General features: G+C 42.2%; 1 long non-coding RNA gene across 2 annotated transcripts; it reads left to right on the top strand.

Annotated features, from left to right (window-relative positions):
- The first annotated feature begins 1,931 nt into the window (after positions 1–1,931).
- Positions 1,932–9,750, top strand: LOC123602960. 2 transcript variants are annotated; one of them, XR_006714650.1, is made up of 3 exons: positions 1,932–2,222; positions 5,362–6,237; positions 9,036–9,750. It is a non-coding gene; the product is annotated as an uncharacterized LOC123602960 (long non-coding RNA). The 2 variants fall into 2 exon arrangements; XR_006714647.1 differs by lacking the exon at positions 9,036–9,750 and having other exon boundaries at positions 5,362–6,342.
- Positions 9,751–24,032: the final 14,282 nt, after the last annotated feature.

Raw genomic sequence — 24,032 nt, 5'->3', positions numbered from 1 at the left:
ACTCAGTCGGTTAAACATCTGACTCTTGATTTCAGCCCAGGTTGTGATTTCACAGTTCATGGGATTGAGCCTCCTCATTGACAGCTCAGAGCTGCTTGGGATCCTCTCTCTCTGCCCCTTCCCTGTTTGTGCTCCCTCTCTCTCAAAATAAATAAATAAACTTAAAAAAAAAATGTAACAGTGCCAGCTTAAAAAACAAAAGGTGATAGAAAACAAACTTTGAAAATTACAAAGGTGGGGCACCCGGGTGGCTCAGTTAGTTAAGGGTCCAACTCTTGATGACAGCTCAGGTCATGACCTCGTGGTCCGTGAGTTCGAACCCCACACTGTTGGTGCAGAGCCTGCTTGGGATTCTCTCTCTCTTTCTCTCCCTCGCTCTCTGCCCCTCCCCCACTTGCCCATGCACACGCGTTCCCTCTCTCTCTCTCAAAATAAGTAAAAAAAAAAAAAAAAAAAAAAAAAGAATTACAAAGCTGTAAATATTAGCTCAGAATAAAAAGATGATTAGAATCTTGGAGAGAAGCTTCAGTTAAGCTTACTATGAAAAACACTTGCACCTATGAAATACATAGATATATTCCAACCACAACAGTGTAAATTTAAAAAAAAAAAAATACTGTGAAGTTTTGCAGTGAGAATTTCTGCCTCAATAAACAAACTTTCTAAAAGAAAGTGCCCGAGGATATCTTTTCATTTTCAGAACAGGAGGAAAGGGAAACCGACAAACTCCAGTCTACATTATTCTTCGAAATTGTGTAAAATTAAGCTGTGACTCAGACCCGTACAGAACGCCAGAGGTTTCCTGCCGGTAGGGAACACCTGTAACTTTTTTCCCACTCATCTCTGAACTGTCTTCTTATGTTTGGAGAACTCCTCACCATTGGAGTCTCAGCAAGACACAGGGTCTGCCTCCCACTCGATAGATGCTAAAAAAGCCAGCCAGCCATTTCTTTTGCAGGCCTAGGTTTGGCCAAGCAGATGCGCTGGCCCAGAATTTGACCCAAAGCAATAGAAAAGTGGCAGATTTGTTCTAGTAGCTCTACCCAATTTCGGAAGGCAGCTGGGACAGAGCATCAGCTTATACACAGTGTTGGTGGGGGACGGCAGCTACATCAACTCTTTCTTGGCAGCAATAATGACCTTCCCAGACATGTTCCGGGGCCCTTGGCATGTAGCTTCTTTTGACCCCTAGCCGTCCCACGATTCTGTGAGTGATTGGTACGTCTTCAGTATCCTCATTTTATGCCGTCAGAATCAGCCTCTGTGCTTACAACCAGGAACCCTAAAGGGACACAGAACCTCTGGAATAGTGACTTAGAATTAAAAAGACAGGAACCAGGGAATACAGTTTCTCTTAGAAGCTACATATTGCGTGCCAAAGACCTCCAGTTGAAGGTCAGAGTATTAGTAAAGAGACACGTGTATATTTTTCCTTCACGTAAGTCAAGGAGGTGTGTCCGGGAGGATATGTGGGGAAAAGGCCAGTTTCAGTGATAATCTAGAAACCTTATCCCTTTATCTAGGTCCAGACTTAGATATCTAACTTACACAGCTAAAAATGCAGGAGTACAAAATAACTGTAGGCATTTTACAATTACATAAAACAAAAATACATAAAACAAAATAGAGTATACTAAACACGTGAAAATGGTTCCCCGGGGGAGGCGGACATAGGAGTGGGGAATGGAGTTGAAGGACATGGTTGCAGAAACATGTGCAAAATGCAAGGCTTATGTCTGAAGTCCTCTGGCCCACATGCCTGGTGACATTTCCTCAGTCCCTGCGATCTCCGAAAGAGAAAACATAACTCTCCAGCTGACCAACCTTCAGGCTTGGAGATGAGCAAAGCAGCGGGGAGCCTGAGGTAACAATGGGATTGAACCACCAAGCTGCCAGCTCCCCACCCAGGTGCAAACAGACAGCAGGGGGTGGTCAGGATACCTGCCACGGGGATCCACCAGCAGAGGATGATGATGTCCAACACCCTCTTTTACCAACAAAACTCTTTCCATCTATGCCTAACTATAGTACAGTGATATTCTATAGAGTCATGTTTGGGGGCGATGAAAGAGTTTGGAAATAGATTGAGGTGAGGATTGCAATAACATCACAAATGTAACTAATGGCCCTGAATTGTATCCTTAAAATGCCAAGGTTTGTAAGTATGGAAGTTCCTTAAAAAGTTAAAAACAAAACTACTCTCTGATCCAGCAATTGCAATAGTAAGTATTTACTCAAAGGATACAAAAGTACTAATTCGAAGGGGTACATGCACCTTGATGTTTACAGCAGCATTATTAACCATAGCCAAACACTGGAAAGAGCCCAAGTGTCCATCGACTGACGAATGGGTAAAGAAGTTGTGGTATACACATACAATAGAATACGACTCAGCCATCAAAACGTATGAACTCTTGCCATTTACAATGACACGGATGGAGCTAGAGAATATTACGCTAAGCAAAGTAAGTCAGTCAGAGAGAGACAAACATCACTGATCTCGCTCAGATGTGAAATTAAAAAAACAAAACAAAACAAAACAAATGAGCAAAGGGAAAAGAAAGACAGAGAGGCAAACCAAGAAACAGGCTCTTAACTTTAAACAAACTGACGGTTACCAGAGGAGGGTGGGGGGATAGATGAAAAAGAGGATGGGAATTAAGGAGGGTACTTGTCATGAGCACTGGGGATTATATTTAAGTGATGAACCACTAAATTCCACACCCGAAACTAACAGTACACTGTATGTTTTTAACTGGAATTTTAATAAAAAATAGAAAAGAATGCCAAGGTTTGTCATATATATTTTTACCACAATTTAAAAATATTAAAAATGACATACACTAAAAACCATTGGAATTACACACTTTAGATGAGTGAATTGTATGGTACGTGAGTTATATCTCAACAAAACTGATGAAAATTATTCAAAGTATTTAGGATTTTTATTTAAACTATTGGCATTTGGTGCTATCCATCGCAATCTTTTGGGAACTGAGAAATTGCTCCTCCTGTCTGACAACTAGTCACTTCCTTTCACAGTACATTAGATGGGTATATTAGAGACCACAGAAACACAAACGTCCCCAGGTTTGAAACACACCAGAGGGGGCACCTGGGTGGCTCAGTCGGTTGAGCGGCCGACTTGGGCTCAGGTCACGGATCTTGGCACTTCATGAGTTCGAGCCCCGTGTGGGACTCTGTGCTGACAGCTCAGAGCCTGGAGCCTGCTTCACATTCTGTGTGTCTTTCTCTTTCTGCCCCTCCCCTGCTCATGCTCTGTGTCTCTCTCTATCAAAAATAAATAAAGTTAAAAAAAATTTTGAAACACATCAGAGATTCATTATTGAAAAGAAATGGAAGGGAACAGGGGCGCCTAGCTGGCTGGCTCAGTCGGTAGAGTGTGCAACTTTTGATCTCGGGGTTGTGACATCGAACCCCACACTGGGTGTGGAAATTACTTAAAAATAAAACCTTAGAAAGAAAGAAAGAACCAGAAGGGAACAAATAAGTAGAACCTGGCAGAGACAGACTCTCACCTAGAGATGGGCAGCACAGCCAGAGGGAAGTTAAGAAGTATCCAGTGGAAATGAAAACCACGCTTGGCAGTGATGGGCTTTTTATTTTATTTTATTTTATTTTTTTCAATTTTTTTTTTCAACGTTTATTTATTTTTGGAACAGAGAGAGACAGAGCATGAACGGGGGAGGGGCAGAGAGAGAGGGAGACACAGAATCGGAAACAGGCTCCAGGCTCTGAGCCATCAGCCCAGAGCCCGACGCGGGGCTCGAACTCACGGACGGCGAGATTGTGACCTGGCTGAAGTCGGACGCTTAACCGACTGCGCCACCCAGGCGCCCCAGGCTTTTTATTTTAATCTATGAGATTTCAGTGAGCAGCTACTGGCTCCAGGCCCACCCAGCACAAGACAGCTCCTCTCATGGGATCACCTGTAGCTGTCGGGTCTGAGCTGCAATGGGAGGCCTGGGCCTGGCGAACCTCGCAGTTGTGCAGGGATCAGGGCACAGTTTCTCCATGTCTAGACAAGCTCCTGTGTTGGTCCTCCCCATTCCTACCTCCATGCCCTCAATCATGCTGCTCCCTACACCTGCAAAGTCCTTCCCACTTATCAGCGTTTCTCTGAATCCTACCCAACCCCTCCTTCCCTAGCGCCCAGGTGAAGAGCCACCTTCAAGACAAACCAAACTGGTTTCAAAATCATTGTAGACACAATTCCCAGATACTTTTGACCAGGCAGGGAACGGGGTGGGGTGGGGGGGGGGGGAGTGGAAATCAGAAGGGTTTAACAGGCTCTCATTTTTGGCAGGGGTAAGGCAAGCAGAATAGGGCTAAGGGAAAATACTATTTTCCCCCTACTATTCCCTACTATTTTCCCCTACTATTCCCTACAATTCTCAGGAAGTGGTGTGAATCCTCCAAGTTTACACCCCCTAGGTTACCTAATGATCTTCTTTCAACACCATTTGCATTTCTTTAAAACAATTCATATAATATATTTAGTGACTTTACGTGTTAATTCAGTGTAATGGCCTGTCTTTACAAATCATCCTTCTGTCATTATAATGGGAAAAACAGGTTAGGTGCACATTTTTTCTCTCCAAGTTTCACATCTAGCTTTTGTTAAATTCCTATTAATTGCTACTTTTGGGGGCTTCTAAGGAAATGTTTGCACTGCCCAGAACAGTTGCCTCCCAGGTTTTCAAAAGTTACACACGTAGAAAATGATAGGGGTGCCTGGGTGGCTTAGTCAGTTAAGCATCTGACTTCGGCTGAGGTCATCATCTGGCCATTCATGAGTTTGAGCCCCGTGTAGGGGTCTGTGCTGACAGCTCAGAGCTTGGAGCCTGCCTCGGATTCTGTGCCTGCCTCTTTCTCTGCTCCTTCCCCACTCATGTTCTGTCTCTGTCTCTCTCTCAAAAAAAAAAGTAAACATTAAAAAAAAAAAAAAAGTCACACACATAGAAAATGATAATTATTTTTTATTTAGGAATACAAAAGCAAAGGGCTAAGGCAATCATATCCCCAATTCCTCTGCGCAGGGCCCCAACTCATTCATTCATTCATTCATTCATTCATCCATCTATCTATCTCCTTCATTCATTCATCCATCTACCAGTCTATCTCCCTATCCATCCATCCATTCATCATCCCTTCCTTTTTCCTTCATTCTCCCCTCCTATTCCCACTTCCCACAGACAACAGTTCTGAGTGTTTAATGTGTATTATTTTGTCTCCTGTGTTATTATAAAATGTATAGTTATTTCATACTCCCGAATGTTCAGTTTGTGTAAGTGACATCATGTTGTAGATCTCATTTGCTTTCTTTCTTTATTCCCTGAGCACGGTCTTGCTGTGTCCACATCTAAGCTGTTACGTTGGATTTCACAGTGGACACCTCCCACGCCTAGCACCCACCCCCAGGGGTGGGCACCTGTATCGCACCTGCCATGGCGATTGCCCTCGTACGTGCCCCCTTATGGACCTGAGAAGGATTTGTTGAATCACAGGGGTTACAGATATTCGTCGTGAATAAGTACTGTCTACTGCTCTCCAGACTGCTGTCTACCCTAGTCTAAGAGCTGTGTGTAGCATTTCCTACAGGCCCACAACCACAGCCACACCTGGCATGGAAATGAGAATATTGATACGGACACCAGAGTGAAAAGATAAGAAAAATAGGCCCTGCCCTTGGGCAGCCTGAGGCCCTCCAGCCTCCCCGAGACAGAATACCCATTCACATCACAAGGCATTTCTCTGTGTCACAACACAGATGAGGAATGCTGGGGTAGGATGCCCTCCCCACTGCTACTATCTTCTGAAAAAACGACGCAAGTCTCAGGATTGTGTGGAATGAGGGAGAGTCACTGTTAAATTTCTCAGGATGTCACTTTGGCAATCTCTTTCCCACCAGAAACAGTCACAATTGCTGACCATTCTGCCACCATCCTGGGAGCTATATCCATCTAAGGAAGAAGCATATGCGGACAGAACTGGTCAAGGCCTCACGGGCAAGGTTCTGAGGAACAAGCGGAATCCAGGCCTGCTTGACTGCAAACCGCAATCTCTTCCTATGCCTTTGTGGGCATATTTCAAGAAGAAGGGGCAGAAATAGGGGCTGCTCAAGAAGTTAACTTTGCTCCTTGGGGAACGTGGAAGTGTTCCCTGCAGAGTCACGACCGGGCTCCCCCATGAACGCTGCAGATTCCAAAAGCACAGGTCCCTTTCTTTTGCTTTGCCACCTTGGGGTCTTAGGGATTTCAGTTTAGCAGTTGAGATACAAACCCGTAAACTTTATTTAGAAAAGTACGATGATCTGAGAAACATAGAGTTTGCTTTGTTAGGTTGTGTGTTTGTGTGTGTGTGTGTGCGTGTGTGTGTGTGTGTATGTGTTGCTTTCCTTTAGAAGTGTAAATTAATGGGGCGCCTGGGTGGCGCAGTCGGTTAAGCGTCCGACTTCAGCCAGGTCACGATCTCGCGGCCCGTGAGTTCGAGCCCCGCGTCAGGCTCTGGGCTGATGGCTCAGAGCCTGGAGCCTGTTTCCGATTCTGTGTCTCCCTCTCTCTCTGCCCCTTCCCCGTTCATGCTCTGTCTCTCTCTGTCCCAGAAATAAATAAACGTTGAAAAAAAAAATTTATAAAAAAAAAAAAAGAAGTGTAAATTAAGTGACTGATGTGTTTTCACAGTCTGTGGGTTGAGGCTGACAGAAAGAGTAAGATAGGTACCTTTTCCATTCCTAAATAATGGAAAGAAGGAAAAGATCTCCAAGAGTTTATTTTTTACAAAACCCTTTGGAAAAATCCTGGTTTATGGGGATGATAGGAGATAAATAGCTCAAGAGATGACATCTTCATTTATTCATATGAAATGTAAATGTTTGCTGCAGTCCGGAATGAGAATTTTCAGGCTATCCATATATATTAAGTTCCCGAAGAGGGAGACACATTTGCTTACATGCTTCTCTAGAAATGAAGATAATATATTAACCAGGCAGAAAGCTAATCTAGTATGCTTGGCTTACATTTCGTAGTTTCTGACAGAACCACAGGCTGAGGATAAGGAGGGACGGACATAATCCCCTTCCTAATAATGAAGTGTTTGTCTACTCAGGGGTCATCGCGGGCATACTGAGTGGTTCTCCGGATTTCCAGAACAGCATTTCCACCATCTTTCCACCTTGGTTCTTTCATTAGATGTATGATGTCCAATATATGTCATGGGGACTTAGGACATTAGTGTGAGAAAAAGAAATGGGACTTCAAAGAAAGAATACCAAAACAGTGACTCCAACAGTTATAATTACATGTACATAATTTAGACATGGTTAATTATGGTTTCCCATCTACATATTTAGAAAGACTGTAGATAGCATAATTTTTGGATGTGATAAGGTACGATGATATCAAAATACACATGCACGTGTCTACACAGATACACACATGCAAGACCAGAAGCCAGGGCGCCTGGGTGGCTCAGTCAGTTAAGTGTCCACCTCTTGATTTCAGCTCCGGTCATGATCCCAGGGTCGTGGGATTGAACTCTGTGTAGATCTCCCTCTCTTTCTGCCCCTCCCCTCTCCTCTTTCTCTCTCTCATTCTCAAAAAAAAAAAAAAAAAAAAAAAAAAGGAAAGAAAACACTCACATCTAACTTAACCAACACTGCCCCCACTTTTAGGCCATTTCTTTAGGGGCACGAAAGGGATCAGACAAATCTGAATGGAGATTTTCAGGTACAGCGAGATATTGCTTTTTCCAAAAGAAAGGGAAGGACAGAACCGTTCAGTTTGTTTTCATGAGAGAAATCATGGAGAAGAAACCAGAGGTGCTTACTAAGATTTTAGTTTAATGGGAAACACCCTGAGCGTTAGACCAAACCGAGGTTGTCACTTTCATCTGTACTTGAGACGTTGTAGAGTCCCTGGGGATAATTACGTTGCCCTCCTCCATACTAAACAATTTGCACCTATTAAGTTCTTCCAGAGACAAGTGGGTCTGTGAGACAATATCATCCAGCCCAACAAAAGTGGCAGAACAGGATACCACATACTTTGTGGCTGCTACTGTAGTCTGCATGTGTTGGTGAGAGTTCTGCTCTATTTCCTGCTGTTCAAATGTTTTTAAAACCTCACTGCCATCTAATGACTTAGGACTTTTACATCCTGAGTGGGTCAGCATAACATCCATATCTGGTGCTTAATCAAAAAGAAGGCTCTTGTTTCCGATTCTGTGTCTCCCTCTCTCTCTGCCCCTCCCCCGTTCATGCTCTGTCTTTCTCTGTCCCAAAAATAAATAAACGTTGAAAAAAAAATTAAAAAAAAAAAAAAAAAAAAAGAAGGCTCTTATTGGGTCAGAAGAAACTGAATGGTAACTTGTAGGGACGGTTCAAAATAGTCTCCCGTGTGATGCTGGGCTTCTAAAAGGAAGGAAGTCTAACAGACAGACAGACATTCTTTACCAAAAAAAAAAAAAAAAGTTTAGTATTTAACAGGTCCCACATTTTCTTACAAATTCCTTAAATCATTTTCTAACACACTGCTTCAACTTCACCTTCGAGTAATTCTAAACACTTTGGTTGTAGCTATTTAGAGTTTTTGTACTCCAGAAAGGACAGAATTAGGCAGAACATGACTCTGTGATCTTCCTTTTACCATAAACCATAAATTCCACGTTAGCACTAAACTAACATTGCATTAGACGTGTGTTGTTTTATGTTAAATTGAGTTTCCTCTGGTTGCAAGTGACCAAAAAAAAAAAAGGCGGGGGGGGGGGTTGGGGGGGGGGGAGAAGACAGAGAGAGTTTAAGCAAAAAAACCAAAGGGTGGAGGCACTTGTGGGAGAACCCAGGAGCATCTGCTAAATGTAGGGAAAGAGGGACACCAGGCTTTGAGAGGGCAGAGACAGAGCATCTCTGGGAACCTCGCTGAGCACAAACACAGGCAGAGATTTTCTGCATAAAGTGCTTGCTGCCTCAAATGGTTCTAGATCAAAGAGAAACTGACTGTCCCTTCTTCCCTCAGGATTCAGCTCTGGACCAGTCAGCCTTGATGATAGGGTAGCACCAAAAAACAGAAACAAGACTTAGAAGAATCAAGAATCCACCCTTGTGGGCTCAGTGGGAAGTTCTTGGAGAGAAGGGGGCAGCCCAGTGCCGCCCACACTTTGACTTTAATACTATAACCACATATTACGGTTAAAGGCAAGCCTTGCTAATATTCCATAGTAGAGTGATGAACACATTAAATGATGTGTTCTTTCCTAATATTTGATTTTCATGACTTCTTCTTGATCTCACAACCCTAAGATCATGACCTGAGCTGAAATCAACAGTCAGACACTTAAGTAACTGAGCCATCCAGGTGCCCCTAGATGTGTTCATTTGGATTAGAGTTCCAATCTGTATGTAACTAAAACATCCTTTTATTGACTCCTACCCCCTTCCACCAATTAATTAGTGTTGTTTTTTTTTTATCCTTCAAGGAATTGTTCATAAGAGAAGACATTAAAATAATTCTTAGGTTTACCTTTTCCTGAGGATGTCCTATAAGACCACACTTCCCCTGATCTAAATGAGAATTTCAAACATCTCCTAGGGATCGCTCAGTTAAGTTCAGTGAATGAGCGCTGCTGTGAGCCCAAAGTAACAATTCTCACCACACTGTAAGTCCCTGAGTGCCAAAAGCTTGTCTAATTCGCCTTTGGATCCCTGCACGCACCCTCAGGCAAGCTCAAAAAAACATTTGTCAAGTAAACGTATCTTATTTATCTTTCCTATTCAGATTTACTCCTCAGAGGGAGGAAGAGCCATGTGGATTTAAACTTCAGGTGCCACACGGGACTGACAAATGGCATGCATGGGGAAGGAACTTCAGATGTATCTTAACACGTATTTCTCAAATTAAAGAAAAGCAGTAAATACAAAGAGATGTCAAATTTTTTAACGTTTATTTTTGAAAGAGAGACAGAGGGCGAGTGGGGGAGGGGCAGAGAGCCAGAGGGAGACACCGAATCTGAAGCCGGCTCCAGGCTCCGAGCTGTCAGCACGGAGCCCCACACGGGGCTCAAAATCTCGGGATCATGACCTGAGCCAAAGTCGGACAGACCGACTGAGCCACCCAGGCACGATACATAGAGATTTTAGATATAAAGGGTCTTCAGTCAGATTGAAGAGATCGAACAAGGTTTATAAAAAGACCACTCAAGAAACTCAGGGCTTTGCCTCGAAGCCAGATGAGTTGCCCCGCAAAGCAAGCTCCAGAATAGAGGACGCACAGTGGGCTGGAAATGTGGGGAAAGACCCATGTGTGAGGTGGAGCCACTCAGGCTGCAAAGGTTGGGTGAGAGTCAGACCCGTGACAAGCCCACCACCCCAACCTCTGCAGGGGTTCCTAAATAGTCATGACCCTGCTCTTTTCAGTGGGATGATGAGTCAAACCAAAATTGGCATCAAAGCTGCTGGACTTTTTCGCCCCATTTTATGATTTTTGATTTTTGTTTGTTTGTTTTGTACCCAAAGCATAACAGGGAAAATAAAAAGACAGCAAAAACTTTGGCAATCACATAGGACACTTGAAGGAGTGATTTATTTGTTGCCTTTGGCAGGTTTCCACTAAAAGGTTCACTAAGCCTCTCCCTCGCTGGAGTTTTTGGGTGGGGGGGGGGACAGGAAGTGAAGTCGGGAAGGACTGATTTTATCCTTCTCTGCACAAACTTTCACCCACCCTGCCTGTGAAAATAACTCTGTCTGGAGTTTAAGAAGAGGGGTCTCACAGAATATCGCATGTGAGATTAAAACTTTTTAAATGTGACAAAATCTAATGCGACAAAAGCTGTTGAATTGTATACTTTATTTTTTTTTTAATTTTTTTTTTAATGTTTATTTATTTTTGAGACAGAGAGAGACAGAGCATGAATGGGGGAGGGGCAGAGAGAGAGGGAGACACAGAATCAGAAGCAGGCTCCAGGCTCTGAGCCATCAGCCCAGAGCCTGACGCGGGGCTCGAACCCACGGACTGCGAGATGGTGACCTGAGTTGAAGTCGGAAGCTTAACCGACTGAGCCACCCAGGTGCCCCGAATTGTATACTTTAAAATGGTTAATAGTGGGGCACCTAAGTGGCTCAAGTCGGTTGACTGCAACCCTCTGACTTGATTTCAGCTCAGGTCATGATCTCAGGGACTTGGAGGGAGCCCTGTGTCAGCCTCGGCACTGAGTGTAGAGCCTGCTTGAGATTCTCTCTCTTTCTCCCTCTGTCCCTCTCCCTCGCTCTCTATCTCTCTCAAAATAAATAAATAAATAAATAAATAAATAGATTAATAGTTAATTTTATGTTATCTGAATTTTACCTCAATAAAAAGAAATGAATGGAGCACACTTAATTTGCCAAGGTCAGGAAATTTGTTCACTCTACTTTGTGTGTGTAAGCACTAGACCAAGCAAGACTAAAAGTAATTTAGCCCTCTGAAGGAGTCCTGGGCAGGGATCTGAGTTTTGGTCCCAGCTCACCTTCATCTTGGGGAATCTTTAAAAAATATTTTTAAGTTTATTTATTTTGAAAGAGAGAGAGAGAGAGAGAGCTGGGAAAGGGCACAGAGAGAGTGACAGAGAGAGAGAGAATCCCAAGCAGATTCCACATCCCTAGCACAGAACCCGACTCAGAGCTCGCGCTCACAAACCATGAGATCAGGACCTGAGCTGAAGTCAAGAGTCAGAAGCTTAACTAAGCTGTGCAGGAGCCCTCAAATTTCTCTTATAAATTACCAGGATTGGAATATCTGGTTACCTAGGTCTCTCCCAGAAGTAAATTGTTTGATTTTGAAGCAAGACGGATTTACATCTTTATTTTTATCTTTCAAAAGGGCTTCTTTTTACATGTTTAGACTTAACTCCAGTTAAGTCTAAAGGCCAGTGAAGTGACAAAACCATTAAAACCTAAGCAAATCATTTTCACTGGATCTCTTCTCACTTAGGAGCTCCTTCATTGAAAAAAACCCCACACTTTAACACATTCCAAGACACAAATGTGTATAAAACCCAATCCTGCCCCCAAGAAGTATGCAGCCTGCTGACCATTGTGTAAGCATTTAGAAAAGGACCAATCACAACACAGCCCAGGAAGTGACCTTAGTGATCAGGGCTGGGAAGCAGCTGGATCCTGAGGATGACCCACCCACAGGGCAGAGAGCTCAGGCAAAGGCTGGGACGGTGCAGAGGAGAAGGAAGCTGGCGAGAGCAGAAACGGCCCCTCAGCACCCTCACCCTCACCTGGAAGATGAGGTGGCTTGTGATATGTAGCTCCTCACAATGTTCTTCACCACCAAGGGAAAAGTAGTTACCCTACCGTCGAGGAAACTGGCAGACCTCTCTAGCCAGGGATCAATGCTAAAGTCACCACATAGGTAACGAATTGATATAAAGTGCTTCCTGATATAATACGCTGAGACTTCTGCGCCACAGGTGCCTAATCTCAATTTAATCGCGAAGGAAACACGAGAAAGACAGAGGAACTGTGTCCCCACTGATGGAGACTAAGAAGATGGAACCAAAGGCAGTACATGTTCTAGGATCTTCTCTCACTGTAAAGGACATTATGCAGATAATCAGAAAGATCTGAATAACCTCTGTTGATTAGACAGTAATATTGTATCAATGATAATTTCCTGACTTTGTAGTTATCTAAAAGTGGGGTGCCTGGGTGGCTCAGTTGGTTGAGTGTCCAACTTCAACTCAGGTTATGATCTCACAATTCATGTTCAAGCCCCACATCGGGCCCTGTGCTGACAGCTCAGAGCCTGGAGCCTGCTTCAGATTCTGTGTCTCCCTCTCTCTCTGCCCCTTCCCTGCTCATGCTCTGTCTCTCTCTCGAAAATAAATAAACATTAAAAATAAAAAAAAAAAAAAAGAATGCTCTTATATTGAGGAAATTATACACTGAAGTAGTTAGGAATAAAGGGGCATCATATCTACAACTTATTCTCAAACAATTTAGAAAAAGAGTGTGTGTGTGTGTGTGTGTGTAATATTATTTACAGTATGTTATATATGTTATATTTTTGTTTATATTAGCTATCATTATATTATACTACTATATATATAAATGCAAAGAAAAAAGAATAAAACAAATACAGTACAATGTTAACATTTGTGAAATCTGGGTGAAAGATGTTTGTGGGGAATCTGTTGGCTATTGTTGAAATTTATTTGTAATTCTGATTTTACGCCACAATAAAAAGGGAAAAAAAAAAGAAGTTGAGCTTCCCGTTGCTAAAATACAAACCCTATATTTGTCTGACCATGTTTTTGAACTTTGCCTATTTACCTCCTTTCTGTGTGACATATTGGATGAATAATAAATAGTATTTATAATAAATTTATAATAAGATGAGACATTTTGGATTTTTTACTGCAATACAACTCACATACCATAAAATTATCTTTTTGAATGTAAAACTCAGTGGGTTTTAGTGATGCAACCATCACTGCTAATTCCAAACCGTGTTCAACACCCCTAAAAGAATTCATCAGCTGTCACTTTTCATTTCTTCCTATTTCCAATCTCTGACAATGGCCTTCTGTTACTATAGTTGTGCCTTTTTTGGACATTGCATTTACATGGAATCATGCTATATGCAGCTTTTCGCGTCTTGTTTCTTTCATTTAGCATACTGTTTTTAAGATTCATCCATGTTGTAACACTTACCGGTATTACCTTCTTTTTAATTACTGAATAATATTTCCTTGTATATAGATGGCACATTTTATCTATTCATCACGTGATGGATATTTGGGATTTGGTCTGTTATGAATAATGCTGCTGTGAACATTTATGTACACATTTTTTGTGCGGTTATATACTTTCAATTCTCGTGTTTACATACATAGGAGTCCAATTATTGGTATACATACTGTATTAGCTTGCCAGAGCTGACATAATAAAACACCACAGATCGAGTGGCTTCAACAACAGACACTCATTTTCTCATAGTTTGGAGACTAGGAAGCTGAAATTAAGGTATTGGCAAGTTTAATGTCTTCTCAGGTCTCTCTCCTTGGCTTGCAGACACATCCACGAGCAGAAAATGCATTTTCTCTTACTAAGAAGGTTTGCTTTGGATGACATAACTTCTAAGGCCTTATCATATTAAAAAACTGGGGGAGAGGAATAATGAGGGTGTGCGTGCACAGGACAAAGTCCCTCTTGCCATTTGGTGCTTTATAAGAGAGTGGCGATTCAAAAATTATAAAGAAATTCAGTGATTAAACAATTTTTAAGTGAGTTTCATCAACCTATACTAAATGCCAGTTGGAATAGTGTTTAGCTCTTTCTGACACATTAAGAATATTTTAAAGATATTTCTATTTATTTTGTTTTTTATTGTTGTTAAATACGGAGATTTCTTTGGCCTTCCATTCACAAGGGAGGGTCTGAATCTATCCCTCAAGGAGAGCCTGAAAGGGCTCATTCAGAAACCACTAAGAGCAGAGGTGGAATGCCCAAAAGAGCCAGGCAGGACTGGCCTGCTGACCACTAGTGGCTGACCTTCTGGTCCTGCTGGTCCTCGGGGTCAGGCTGGGGACCAGAACATCTCTCACCTTCAGACACTGTGCACAGCTCCAACCTATCCTAGGGAGCACCAGCCAGGGAGGCGTGTGTAAAATGAATTGTCCGGAGTGAGCCAGTGGCCCGAGGCAGGTCAGGGAAGGTAAGAATAAGGAATGTCCAAAAGGGCAGAGGATCCGAAATTTCAGAGGCTTTAGTTACTGCCTAAGGTGGAGCTTTACATTCTACTAATAGAGCGTTGCTTGGTCAGACTGGATGGTTTGGATTTTTCCAGAATGGAACACACGGAAGGAACAAGAAAGTTTAAAAGAGGGTTTGGGTCAATGACACAAAACACAGAATACGCTGAGCAGAGGGAGGCAGAGGGCTTTGACAATCCCCCATGCCCCAGATTTGATTCAGTTATTTGGGAGAGCTGATTGAGTCAGCAACTTCTAACAGGTTTTGAAAAATATTTTTTATATAGTTTTATTTATTAAAAAAATGTTAAGGTAAGTGCTATTCTTTTTTTTTTTTTTTAATCTTTAAATGTTTATATTTGAGAGAGAGAGACAGTACATGAGTCAAGGAGGGGCAGAGAGACAAGGAGACAGAATCCAAAGCAGGCTCCAGACTCAGCACAGAGTCCAATGCAGGGCTCAAACTCACTAGCTGTGAAATCATGTTGTGGGTGAAGTCAGACGCTTAACCGACTGACCCACCCGGGTGCCCCTAAGGGTTTTTGGGTTTGTTTGTTTTTTTTTGCTCTTAAACACTTTGAACTTTTTTTCATCATCATCCTTGGTATTATGTGACTTCAGGTTTTAAAAAGGAACTGACTTCTATCTTGTAATAGTCATATCAATATAAAATACTACTTTTGTTTTTTTAGTTTACATTCCCAGAGCTTTCCATGCCCAAATGGGAGTGCCCGTTGCATTATTCAAAACTCACAATCATTTGGTAAATGTATAATGACAGAAGGCAAACAGCGTCTTTAGGGCATGCCAAAAACTCCCAGGTATGTGTCATAGACACTTTATTTTGGCAAATTGGAACTTGTGTATTTCCATAATAAGCATTGTGATTCTGTTTATTTCTCAACTGCTTAAAAGGAGGTGAAATTGTGTTCTTCCAAAACTCACACAAAAATCCAGTGTGCAGAAACAGATCTGCAGGATTATCTTTTGTTATAAATGTCAGCAGAGAGCTACGTGAGTTTGGTTGTGTTGGTGTGGTATTTACAGAAAATCCCTCTAACATGGCCACTTGTCTAATCTGCTTGAGTAAAGAACTAGGACTAACTACAGATATTGAGGGTTTACTATATGAATCATTACACCTATGTTACTCAATAAAAACTCCAAAAGAGTATACGATACGTTTCACGTTTCTAGACATTGAGAGCCTTTTAGTTACTTCATCAAGTCTGCTGAGCATCAGAACCTTAGGATATTTAAAGGAATTACCCAAAGGAAACAGAACAACAATAAAAGCAGACTATTTAAGGTGTTGTGACCTTCTTACAGTATCAATTCACCAAAATTCCTCAAAAATAGATTATTGATTCAAAGCATGAGACATACTTTTCAGTTCTATGAATGCCCAGAATGACCAGAAAGGATTCGCAAGCTATAGCTGGAATATACAAAATTTGCAATTTTATGGATTTTTTTCCCCAAAGGGTTCATTCTTGAAAGTGTGTACTTTTTAGACTCAGGTAGCCGAAGGACACTTGTATTTGCAGGTTAAATAAGTTTGCTTGTGGCGGGGGGGGGGGGGGGGGGGGGGGGGGGAGGGAAGATGAATCTACCAGGAGACTAATTATTTCCTTCTTAACAAGGCCAATTTAAAAAAAAAAAGCCAGAAACACAAAGAAAACCACAATGTATGAAGGGATTCTTCTAGTATTCCTACTGGAATGAACAGGTCTCCCTGAGCTTATTTTTCATGGGAATTCATATTCCATTAGGGATATCTCAGCAAAATAACGTGCTTAGCACCACTCAGGCAGGAATCTCGCTGGCCATAAACATTTCAGAAATACACATCTAAGCCAGCTTCGGCTAGGAGCCAAGACAATACACTAATCCACTTGGACAGCTGAGGAGGTAAAGTTGGGTCAGAGATAAGTAGCCCTGGCTGAACGTTCATAGCTCACCTACCACCTGACAAAGCCCACGGGCGGGGGTGTGTGCAACTCAGGTGTCCCGGCTGTGCCTGCCTAAGGCTTAAACATTCCGGGATCTGACCTCTGTTACTGTAACCACACACTTCACCCACAGTACTTAAGATTTGCCAAACTGAATAAATTCCCTAAATTCATGGATGGATGCTGAATTTAGCTGCTGAAATAAAATCCTCATTGTTTTTTTTTTTTGTCTCCTGGGTTTCATCTCATTTATTCAATAAATAATTATTGAGTGCTTCCTGTGTGTTAGGGTTTTCCTACGGTTAAGCCAAACGCAGGAAAGAGAGCTGCCAAGGTTTGCCCTGTTGAGTTTCTTTCCAAGTGAGCAAACTCCCAAAGGAGGCGGCAGTTTAGAATTGATATTTTCTGTGGCAGCTGCCAGCTGCGAGGAAACAAAAGTGTCATGGATTACTGGTGACAAATGGAAATAATGGCTTGGGCTCAAAAAAAAAAAAAAAATGCAAGTTTATGGACCAACATCATAAAAAGGCCAAATTACTTTAACTAGTTACACAATGTTTAAGGTATGACGTAGTACGAAAATGTAATTTTAGATAAGCCCTTTGGTATTACCAAAATAGTAGTAGATTTGAAAATTGAAATATTTCCAATATGGAACAGGTTAACACTGTGTCTATACTCCCTGACTCTAGTGTATTAGCCAGCACACTTCCTGTGGCTAGTGACAGAAACCAACTCAAAGTAGTCCGAGCATACGAGAGTTTATTGGCTTGTGTAACTGGTAAATTCAGGGTAGGGCTGGTTTCAGGATGACACATCCAGGGTCTCAGATGAGCTTGTCAGGTTTCTCTCTCAACTTTGTTTTTTTTTTTTTTTTTTTTTTTTCACTGTTCTGATCTATTCTCTTCTATGCAGGTGGGCAAATCATCAGACAATATCCCTCAGTCATCTGCCCTCCTCTTCAAAATGCAAAAAGCAAAACACATTCCCATCTACCTCTAAATGTAAAGCCCAGAAGGGATTTTCCTTGGCCTGACTTGGGTTGCGTGCCTTTGCTTACTAAAGCCAGATAAATGGGATATTAGGAATGTCTGGAATGTTCTGTGCCCACGGAGCAGGGTCCCAGTTTAGCAGCCCCACCAAAAATCACACGATTGTACTGCTGTGGGGGAGAACCAATTCCCCAAAGGAAGAGGAGCTATGCAAGCAACGTCAAAAGACATTCCGGAAGATTCCAAACCTACACTTTGAATCTGCACTTACCTCTTGGTTCAGCCATGTTCCACTGAATGTTTGACTAATATGGTTAATATTTCTGGCTTCGTGGTTCTTCAACTGTAACTTGTACCAGAAACATCTGGAGGGCTTGTGAAAACACAGATCGTTCGGAGGTACCCCACAGTTTCTGTTTCAGAAACTTTCAGTATCTAAGTGATGCTGCTGGTCAGATAACCATACTTTGAGACACTGTACTGGGATTTTGTTATTTAAATTGTTGAAGAGCTTCTTATTCGTATTAATATCATTCCTGGACATACTTCACAGGTAAAAGCTTTCTAGGGTTCAGGAACACATCATTCTGATGCTGATTAACATTGTGGTCTTGGGCAAGTTACTTAACCACTCTGCCAATTTTTTTCTTGTGTAAAATGGGAATAATGGTACTTACCTCATATGGTTGTTGCAGAGATTAAATGAATTAATACATAATATTAATATACATAATACACACTACATACATACCCTACATTACACTTAGAAGTACATAAAATGTGGGATGCCTGGGTGACTCAGTTGGTTAAGCATCCAACTCTTGATTTTGGCTCCAGTCATGATATCTCACAGTTTGTGGGATCCAGCCTTGGGGCATTTTCTTGCTTATAGCATGGAGCCTGCTTGGGATTTTCTCCCTCCCTCTCTCTCTGCCCCTCCCCCACTTGTGCTCTCTTTCTGTCTCAAAATTAATAAATAAATTAAAAAAAAAAAGAAGTAAATGGTATATAATATAGAAACATTTGCAAGTATTTAAACTGCTCCAAAAAATAGAGAGGGAAGGGGCACTTGGGTGGCTCATTTGGTAGTGTGTTTGACTTCAGCTCAGCTCATGATCTCACTGTTCGTGAGTATGAGCCCCGGGTTGGGCTCTGTGCTGACAGCTCAGAGCCTGGAGCCTACTTTGAATTCTGTGTCTCCCTCTCTCTCTGCCTCTCTCTCTCTCTCTTTCTCTCTCAAATAAAAATAAAACATTAGAAAAATAGAAAAATTGTCCAAAGTATTTTATAATGAATCAAAATATCAATACCAAATCCTAAAAAGGATTATGTACACCTATGTCCCCGACCATGAAAATCCTAAATAAAATAGCGGCCAATGGAATCCAACCATATGTTCAGATGTTCAAAAAATACAATATCACAACCAAGAGGCTTTTATCCCAACAACAGGAAGATGGTTCAACGCAATCTACAAATTTAGTTCCTATAGCAATAGGTCTGAAGCATAAAATCATACGGTAGTTTAAAATGCTGAAAGGGTAAACATTATCGACTCCTGGGGAAATATTTTAGTAAAGTCAGAATAGATGGGTAGTAGACTTCGTCATTTCTATTTTTGACTATCCAGCAGCAGCATCTGATTATGGGATACGGAGTTGTGTTCGTCTGGGTGGGATATGGGGAACCACTCGAAGAGACCCTGGGAGCCGCAGTGCAAGCACCAGCCAAATCTTATCACCCAGGACTCTGCCTCGGGAGTGGTAATGCAGAGAAGTAAGGGTGAATTAGAACTGAGTCTGGTGACAGCAGAGGTGGCACAATCTCCAAGGGCGGCAGAGACATCTCAACCTAACTTGTTTTAGGGAACAACTTTGGCTACAGTCTGGATTCCCAGCTTTTTATTTTTTATGAGGTAAAGTTCAAGGGGCACCTGGGTGGCTCAGTGGGTTGAGCGTCAGACCTCAGCTCAGGTCGTGATCTCACAGTTCGTGAGTTGGAACCCCGCATCGGGCTCTCAGTTGTCACTGCCGACCCCACCTGAGATCCTCTGTCCCCCTCCCTTTGCCCCTCCCCAACTGGTGCTCTCTGAAAAATAAAATACACATTTTTTTTAAAAAGGGAAAAAGAAAGACGGGGCTCCTGGGTGGCTCAGTCGGTTGAGTGGCTGACTTCGGCTCAGGTCATGATCTCTCAGTCTGTGAGTTCAAGCCCCACGTCGGGCTCTGTGCTGACAGCTCGGAGCCTGGAGCCTGTTTCAGATTCTGTGTCTCCCTCTCTCTGACCCTCCCCTGTTCGTGCTCTGTCTCTCCCTGTCTCATAAATAAATAAAACATAAAAAAAAAATAATAAAAAAAATTTAAAAAAAGGGAAAAAGAGAGAAATTTTGAATTTATTTTTAAATTGTTTTAATGTTGGGGCGCCTGGGTGGCGCAGTCGGTTAAGCATCCGACTTCAGCCAGGTCACGATCTCGCGGTCCGTGAGTTCGAGCCCCGCATCAGGCTCTGGGCTGATGGCTTGGAGCCTGGAGCCTGTTTCCGATTCTGTGTGTCCCTCTCTCTCTGCCCCTCCCCCGTTCATGCTCTGTCTCTCTCTGTCCCAAAAATAAATAAACGTTGAAAAAAAAAAATTAAAAAAAATTGTTTTAATGTTTATTTATTTTTTGGGAGACACAGAGTGTGAGCAGGGGAGGGGCAGAGACAGAGAGGGAGACACAGAATCCGAAGCAGGCTCCAGGCTCCGAGCTGTCAGCACAGAGCCCTATTGGGGGCTTGAAATCACAAGCTGTGAGATCGTGATGTGAGCCAAAGTCAGCCGCTTAACTGACTGAGCTACCCAGGTGCCCCTGAATTTATTTTTAAAAGATCAGTCTGATTGTGTATTATGAAAAATGGTAAAAAAGCAAGGTAGGCAGAGAAAAAAAATGCATTAGGTTTGTTCTGATGACCTAAGGGATAAAAAGAGAAACATTGGGTAAATGCTACAGGAAGTCAAAGAAAATTAGCAAGACCTTTACTGGCATTTACACATATCTGATGGGTCACCGCTTGGTAGGAACCTTGTAGCAAAGACTCAATTATCAGAAGAGGTAGTTGAACCAGATGATTTCAGATTTGCAAGCCTGAGATTACTGGCTGCTTCCCATGAGATATTCAAGGCATACGCAATAATCCAAAACTTCAAGGGAATTCCCAGTTTCATGATTACCAGTCTTTCTTGTTTTTATACATTACATTTAGATCTTCAGCCTTCCCAGAGATTCCATGAGTGATCAAACAGCCTTCCAAAATGTCCTTCTGGGACGTTACCCTGATTCTGTTTCTGATGGGAAAGAACCTCAAAACCAAGAATTTTCACTAGAGCAAAATGAATATCGCCTTGACCTGATTTTAAGAGTGTACATCTTGGGGCGTCTGGGTGGCGCAGTCGGTTGGGCGTCCGACTTCAGCCAGGTCACGATCTCGCGGTCCGTGAGTTCCAGCCCCGCGTCGGGCTCTGGGCTGATGGCTCAGAGCCTGGAGCCTGTTTCAGATTCTGTGTCTCCCTCTCTCTCTGCCCCTCCCCCGTTCATGCTCTGTCTCTCTCTGTCCCAAAAATAAACAAAAAAAAAAAGTTGAAAAAAAAAAAAAAAAAAAAGAGTGTACATCTTAAACCAAACACCAACATTATATTTAGTGGTGAAACACCAGAAACCCATTAATGCCAGCAATAAAACAAGTGTAATCTCTATGATCATCCACCATAGAAGTCTCTAGTTGTGTCTGTCTGTCTGTTTGTTTGTTTGTTTGTTTGTTTTAAGTAGAGGATGGTAGGGAACAACTTTTCTATCACCCAAACCGTGCAAACAAGTGTGGGCAACATAAGCTGAGTGGCCAGTAGAATGCCGGAATCCAGTCAAGGAGAGATTTCCAGAAACCAGGCAAAAGGAGCTGTAGCAGGGGAACTTGATAATATGTCCAAAAATGTTTAACAAATATTCACTCCCTCTCTCAGCAGTTTACTTCTGGGGATTCAGCCTAAGAAAACAATCAGGGCTGAGAACAAAGACTTGTGTGTAAAGGGCAGAAAATTTGCACCTGGCCACAAGAGATGACAGTCTCTTTTAAGGAGGAAACCAATTTCTTTTTCTTCTCCTTGTCCCTCCTCACTTTCCTTCCCCTTCTTTCTACTTTCTTCTTGTCCACCCCCCCTTTCCCTCCAGTTCTTGGACCTCTTCCTCGTCATCCTCCTCTTCTTCCGCCTCCTTTCTGTCTCTGTCTCTTTAACTTTCTACCTTAATTTGCCTTTTCATCATAAGAGAGAAGGTCCTGGGCTAGTCTAAAGGGTTAAGTTGGAAGAAAAAGTAAGGTCAGTGCTTCTGAGGACAGATACACTGAGGTATGAGGAAAAACTATAATCCTAATGACATTTCTAAAGAAAAAGGAGATGACTAGACACTATAGAAGACTAGTCCCTAAATTACTGTGTTTATACTATCCTACATGAACTCATTCTATAATTTTAGCATAAAGCATTCTGTGTGGGTATTTTCCTCACTTGTACTTGGGAATCTTAGGATTTCCAGCTCCTGGACCTTCTTGAGAGGCATGTGGTTTATACCCACAATTTATTGAAGGCTCATTATTTTCTAAAAATCTTCTTCTTATGTGGATCACTTCATTTAATTTGCACAAGTGCCCAGTGAGGTAAATGCTATTATGATCCGTAATGGAAGGATGAGGAAGCAGAGGCTTCAAGAAGTAATGACTGAATCCAGGCAGATGGGCACCTCCCACTCCTTTTTTTTTTTTTTCCCCATTAAGTTGTAAGAATTTATTTAAAAAAAAAAAAAAACTTAAAAAAAAGTAAAAAAATAAAAAAAATAAAGTTTTTAATGTTTATTTATTTTTGAGAGAGACAGAGTGTGAGTGGAGGAGGGGCAGAGAGAGAGGGAGACACAGAATACGAGGCAGGCTCCAGGCTCTGAGCTGTCAGCACAGAGCCTGACGTGGGGCTCGAACTCAGGAACCACAAGATCATGACCTGAGCTAGAGTCGGACGCTTAATTGACTGAGCCACCCAGGCTCCTTGTAGGAATGTATATTAAATAACCTATGGTTGATTGAAAGGGAATTCATGACAAAAATAGAAGATACTTGAGGAAAGATGTGAGAAGTGGACTCTGCACACAGGCTAAATTGACACTGCCTCGAAAACTAATGATTATGGCAAAGAAAGTCTTCACATTAAAATTCTGCTTTTTATGGCTTTTTTTTTCTTCATTTCTTCACACAATTACAAAAGAAAGAATAAAAGTCCTAAATTCTTGACTATTTTTCCTTTCTTGGACCAAATACTCATATTCCTCTAAATTATTGACCTGTGGAACTTTTTACACAATAAAATCTTTCAAGGGAAGGACTGGGTTTCAAACGAAAAAGATGGATATCTGAAGGGTACAAAGAATGCTCAGAACAAAGGATGATGAGAAAATGGCTTCAGTCACTGATTATTTCATTATCCTTAGACTCAAATCACCATTCATCCCTCCCCAGCCACAATATACACAATCTTTAAGATCAAGAAAAAGGTGTAAACAGTTTAAAATAACTAAAAAGAAATAAAAATTCACATTTAAAAAGCAACACTCCAGTCAGGAAATATTTTCCCATCAAGCTTTTCTGTGACCAGGTCAGAACCCCCACTCCTAATCGTTAAGCTACAATACCCACGTTAGGTAGTAAATCCAGAATAAACTTGAAAACTAGGCGTTTGGGTCAAAGTGGCTCCCATTCTCCAAAGCTGGTTTGGTAAAATGACATGGGAATCCTTGTCCTTTTCAGTAGCCAAACTTCATGGGAATGCATCAAGTCTTTCCACATTTCTCGACTATGTCTCTCTCCCGGCTGCCCACTATAGCGTACAGAGGTTAAGCTTTGGAGGCATACAGACCAAACCAGCTTGCACCCTGGGGGCTCGCTACAATGACTGGGTCTAAAAGGTTGTCTGGGTGGGAGTCCAGGCCCTGTGACGGACAAGAGCAGGTACCTTGCAGAGCAGCCAAGAGGGTGAGACAGATCTGTGTTAGCGAGACCGTTTCAGCCATGTTTCCTTGAACAGGGCAAGCAATGCCATGTGACAGACAGATGTAAGTAGAGAATTTCTTTGATTATACAGGTTTCAGATGGATACCCGACTTCCTCCTTCTGGAGGAAGCAACAGCAGGATAGAGGCTCCTTCTGATCTACAGCAACTTCTGGGTGTCTAGGTGGCTCAGTCGGTTAAGCATCCAACTTTGGCTCAGGTCATGATCTCATGGTTCATGGGTCTGAGGCCTGCAAGGACTCTGCACTG

This window comes from Leopardus geoffroyi, chromosome A1 (genome assembly GCF_018350155.1).
Source record: "Leopardus geoffroyi isolate Oge1 chromosome A1, O.geoffroyi_Oge1_pat1.0, whole genome shotgun sequence".
Lineage (NCBI taxonomy): Eukaryota > Metazoa > Chordata > Mammalia > Carnivora > Felidae > Leopardus > Leopardus geoffroyi.
This window is presented reverse-complemented; position numbering and strand designations above follow the sequence as displayed.